Below are 6,247 nucleotides of genomic sequence, written 5' to 3'. Positions count from 1 at the left end.
AATGAACACACTTCATGATCAGTGACCAATCACATCGCCTCTTCCAAAGACTGTTGGTGATTGATCACTGCGCATCTGTTCATCAGTTCGTGCAGACAGCAGAGTATGTAGTTTTGTTACCTTCTTGTCTTCCCATTTTACAAAAATGGATAATGGAAAGAGGGAATTGGCCAAAAAAGATGAAAGTGCAGCAGAGAAATGGAAAATGATAATTCTGGAAGTCAAATTTGAATCAAATGTAAATGGAGCCAAAGAAGACAAAGCTGATTGTGAGAAGGCTGACACGCCGCTGTTTGGGAGACTGTACATATACAGCCAGAGGAACTTAGTGAAGGCAAACTCATCAACATAAACTAGCAAAGTGTTGTGACAAAGAGGATGACGATGTCCCAGAGAGGAAGTGATGCCAGCAACAGAATTCACATTAGAGGAGTTACCAGAGATATCTCATGACATTCAAAGCGCAAAGGATAAAATGTTGGAAGATGATTGAAAAGTACAATTCACCAAGATATAGAAAAGATGCATCATAAGTTATACAATGAGAAGAATGCAAGCACTGTTTAAACTCTTGATAAGTATTTTACAAAGAAATAAAACTTTAAAATTCTAATTCTCAATGTTTCTAATGTCTTAAATTATGTTCTATTATATTAGCCGTACTATTTTTTCGTTTTCCTATATACATTTATAACCAGCAGCAGAGAGCTTGTAATGCTTTAACAAAAAATATTCAAGGTGAGGGAACGATTGTAATTATTCCCATTGATTATTATCACTTTGCATGGTTTCAGCTTGCATGGTCATTTTTATGGTCCCACACTACTGTGCAAAGGGAGAACTGCTTGTTTTCAAAACTTACCTCTAATTATTTCACTACATTTTGCTATTCTCTGTGCTCTTGATGTTATTTATGTCTATTGTAACTATTTAATGGAAGTACAATCTAATGGTGCACATCTCTTCCCAACTTTATGTTCAGTGACATCATGTAGGTAGCTTGAAATGCTATGGTGGGAATATTTATAGCATGGAAATTGGCAAACACTACAAACTCAACTACAAATTAGAGTTTAGTTTATTGTTTTGTTGATTTTCTAGACTTAAGTGATGAAGAAAATGTTAATGCAGTTAAAAGTATATAGTGTGTGTAGCTGTATGTTATAAATAGCACCAAAAATTGAGGGAAAGCGATATTCTCCCAGTGTTTGAAAACTATCATCAGACTGAGCAAAGAGTTCACTCATGTCATTGGCCAACAGTGTATATATGATTATATATGACCAAGGTATATCTTTGTTGTTTCACTTTGGTCTTAAATGTAAAAGAAAATAACAGTGAACATTCAGGTCAGAACCACCCTTGTTCATCAATAACATAAGCAATTCTTTGCTAAATCAGGTAGTAATAAAGCATTTATCCATAGCCTGATTTTGTCAAGTTGTGGCTGAATTATAACCATATAAGAGTTTGGCAAAACTCAGTGAAAGCCTTCTGTGAGAATCAATTGACTATATGAGATCTATAATAAAAAGTGTCGTATATTTTATCATCACTTGTCAATTGTGTGCCATACATTATTTATATTAATAAAGGTTATAACACACTTATGTACATACATACACATACAACCCCCAGGCAGTTATTAAATAGTCACCACGCTAGCTTTAGACAATGTAGTGAGGCGAAACATCCAAAAGCCTCAGAGTCAAACAGGGGCTTGTTTTCAGCATTGCTTATTTCTGTGTTGTTTTATTAGTAAATTACGGAGCCTCTCTAAGCCTTTTCCTTCTTCTGCAGAATAAAAAAATAAAAAATAAAGAGGGATTTTGGCACAGGAAAAGGGTTATCATGAGGAAGATAATGTACATAAAAGGCTCTGGTAAAAACTAGGTACTGAGTCACTTTTTCCTGTTACCATTTCCTTCCCCTTCCGGTTGCAAACCCTCTAAGGTTGATTTCCTTTGCTGGAGATGAAATAATCCACACATTTTTGGACTACGTGGCAGGTATACATGGCAGCAGAGGCATGGAGGGATGAATGGATATCTCCCGTTGATTCCACGATAAACCAACTAGACTATTAATTGAAGGATTCACTGAGGCTTGGAATCCTTTCTCACTTTTTCAAATTCTATTTACAAAAGTCAGAAATTTCTCACTTTGTATTATCAGTGTTCATGGGACATAGCCTACACCGCCCCATCTCTACTTTGTTATTTTCTGTAATGCTGTTATCCCACCAAACTGGAAAGAAAAATTATTAGAGTACTCTTTCTCCCCCTGCTGGCCATACTACAATATAGCAATAATGAAATGAACGGAACGATCAAATGTCAAAACTGGAAGGAAACTCAAAGAATAACTATTCCAGCAAACCGGCTACCCACAAACCATCTCTGGCCTGCAGATGACTTGTGTCTGGCCTACGCCACATTTAAAAGAAACATAACTTTGTTTTAAGTTTCATTAGTTGCCAATACTTCACTGACATCCATATTTGTTTTCTCAGAAAACTAGAAGTTGGTAGACATTGGGTGTGCCATGCCACATGCCTGTCCTGCTCCCTTTGGACTTACTGCCCTGCTCGGCCACAGTCCCCACTCAGTCTGCTTCACTTACTTGCGTAGTCTGCCCAGCCCTTGCTGCTTTTGAGTTTGAATGCAACTCTCTCTCAATTTACCAGGGAAGCCCAAACTTGCTCAAAACCAGACCACCTAAATGAGTAGCCAAACAGGTAATAAAACTGGGCCTCCTAAATTCCATTCAACAGATTCTTGTTGATTTCATTCATTTATTTAACAAACGTTTTAGTGCCTGCTATGGCCAGGTACATAGAGTCAAAGATATGGCACATACAAGATAAAAACGGCCTTTGCATTCAGAGTTTTAGTTAGTGAGAAAAGCATTCAAGATAATTATAAGAAATATGATGAAAGTGATGAAAGAATATGGGGACTATGATGAAGCAGCAGCACTTCATCACCTCCTTCAAGTTCATCATCATCATCATGAATATAACACAACCATTTTCATGAGTTACTAATAAATAAGGTCCTCAAATCCTAGGGTCCACATTTATTCAAAAGCCATTGGGCAAAAGGGCTAAACAATGGGGAAACAGCAGTAAACATGGCATTTATTAGATGAATTTTCCCATGCACGTGAAAACTCATCTTTCTCCCTGGTCAACTGCAATCAGTGTGTAAGCCTGAGAGTCACAAGATGGTTAAGGAAGGTAGGCTGTATTTGCTGGACAAACAACATCTCTCTGCAAAAACGGAGTCAGATATGAGCTCGAGTAATGGGGATACAGGGTTAAAGCGAAACTAAGAGAAAAGATCAGTCTTTTCTCTTGGTCAGCAATACCTATGACACCATAATTGGACAGTACTACAAAAGACAAAAGAACTACCTCTGTATCATAAACATTACTCAACTGGGTCCTTTGAAACCTTGGCTCTTTGGAGAAATGGCTAATTCCAGATCCAAGGCAGGAAAGATACAAGGTGAGCATAAGACACCTTATTAGGCCAGAAAATGAGGAAACATTCAGAGACTAATGCAATAATGTCAAAAGGATTTGACAGACCTGAAGATAATTAATAATTTTACCTTATTGAATAAAGCAAAATCCATGAATCCATAGTGGTGAGAGAGACAGAGAAAAACTGAAGGGAGCACAGGGGGAAAGGCAGAAAGCCTTTATTAGAAGAATGATGCCAGGTAAAGAATGTAGAAGGAACTATATAATTGAAAAATCACCACTTGCAACCCCCAATGTAATAATTGATTCAGACAATAATCATCAATGGACGCTAAAGCCAATGAGCAAAATGCTATTGATACTGCCACAGTACCAACCCCACATACGACAATGGAGAGATTTGCTAGTAACCTCTTTATCTTAGTGTCATAGCCGATAATGGACAACCTGACGTTATGCGCCCCTTAACGTGAAGCAATAAGGCACAACTACTCCTACAATTCTTGCAAATAAGCAAACACTAAATCTGATCAAACCACTAGACCCAACTTGTACTTCACAGAAATTCATGCTACAATTAGCATGAAGAAACAAACACAGATTTTAGACTATTCTAGCCTAACTAACTCTTCAAAAAAACGTCATTAAAAAAAAAGAAGACTGTTCTGAATTTGAAATAGTCAGAGACATGTCATAAACAAAGGCAATGGGTGAATCCTTTCTTTATACACATATATACACTAATATGTATAAAATGGATAACTAATAAGAACCTGCTGTATAAAAAAATAAATAAAATTCAAAAATCCAAAAGGAAAACACTTACTTATTCGCAACATCTTTTTTTCTCACATCTTTATTGGAGTATAATTGCTTAACAATGTTGTGTTAGTTTCTGCTGTACAACAAAGTGAATCAGCTATACGTATACATATATCCCCATATCTCCTCCCTCTTGCATCTCCCTCCCACCCTCCCTATCCCACCCCTCAAGGTCATCGCAAAGCATCGAGCTGATCTCCCTGTGTTATGCAGTAGCTTCCCACTAGCCATCCATTTTGCATTTGGTAGTGTATATATATAAATGCTACTCTCTCACTTTGTCCCAGCTTACCCTTCCCCCCGTGCCCTCAGGTCCATTCTCTACATCTGCATCTTTATTCCTGCCTCGCCACTAGGTTCATCAGTACCATTTTTTTAGATTCCATGTACATGTGTTAGCATACGGTATTTGTTTTTCTTACTTCACTCTGTATGACAGACTCTAGGTCCAGCCACCTCACTACAAATAACTCAACTTCGTTTCTTTTTATGGCTGAGTAATATTCCATTGTGTACAAGTGCCACATCTTCTTTATCCATTCATCTGTCGCTGGACATTTAGGTTGTTTCCATGTCCTAGCTATTGTAAATAGTGCTGCAATGAACATTGGGGTGCATGTCTCTTTTTGAATTATGGTTTTCTCAGGGTATACACCCAGTAGTGGCATTGCTGGATCATATGGTAATTCTCTTTTTAGTTTTTTAATGACCCTCCATACTGTTCTCCATAGTGGCTGTATCAATTTACATTCCCACCAACAGTGCAAGAGGGTTCCCTTTTCTCCACACCCTCTCCAGCATTTATTGTTTCTAGATTTTTTGATGATGGCCATTCTGACCGGTGTGAGGTGATATCTCATTGTGGTTTTTTTTTTTTTTTTTTTTTTTTTTTTTTGCTGTACGCGGGCCTCTCACTGCTGTGGCCTCTCCCGTTGCGGAGCACAGGCTCCGGACACACAGGCTCCGCGGCCATGGCTCGCGGGCCCAGCCGCTCCGCGGCATGTGGGATCTTCCGGGATAGGGGCACGAACCCGTGTCCCCTGCATCGGCAGGCGGACTCTCAACCACTGCGCCACCAGGGAAGCCCTCATTGTGGTTTTGATATGCATTTCTCTAATGGCAATGGGTGAATCTTGACTGTCTCCTAGACAGGGGGAATGGGGAGATGGCTATAAAAGACACTCTTGAAATATCTGGGAAATTATGAATATGGACTGGAAATTAGATGTTATAAATTGTTAATCTTGCTAGGTGTTACACAGTTTTGTGATCAGCTGAAGAATGTTATTCTTACAAACAGATGCATGCTTGCTTAAGTACTTAGGGGCCAAGTATCATGGTTATCCACAAAAGGTTCAACTTAAAAACTACATATAGAGAGATGAAGTTAATGTGGCAAATGTTAACTGGTGAATCTAGGTGTAGGTTGTGCGTGTGTTTGTTATACTGTTCTTTTTGTTTTTCTAATTAAAAATTGGTTTATAGTAAGTATAAACATTCGATGTGATAAGAAAAAGTGAATTCTTTGGATTCTCCATAGTCACCGAGGAAATAAGCAATGTAGAACAAAGCTGATCACCTCTCTAAATTCCACATTTGGGCATTCAAAATATTTCTGAAGTTTGTAAAACATGCAAAATGCTCATGTTATAAATTGAAGTAGAAAATATCAGGATCTAAAATTGCTTACAATATTTTAACCACCTCAACACTTACATTTTTGAGTTTTAAAAACTGTTTTTCTGCATTTTCCAAGTACAATGTAATCAGGTATTATTTTTATGATTGAAAAATACTAATTATTAACATCTTACTTTCCCACTTCAAATAATCATACTTCCATTTAGGGAAAAGTACAGATTCTCGTAAGATAAAATAATGCCATTAGAACAAAAAGTTGACACAAAAATTAACATGAAATGGACCACAGAGCTAATA

This window comes from Mesoplodon bidens (assembly GCF_964165515.1).
Source record: "Mesoplodon bidens genome assembly, chromosome: 7".
NCBI lineage: Eukaryota > Metazoa > Chordata > Mammalia > Artiodactyla > Ziphiidae > Mesoplodon > Mesoplodon bidens.
This window is presented reverse-complemented; position numbering follows the sequence as displayed.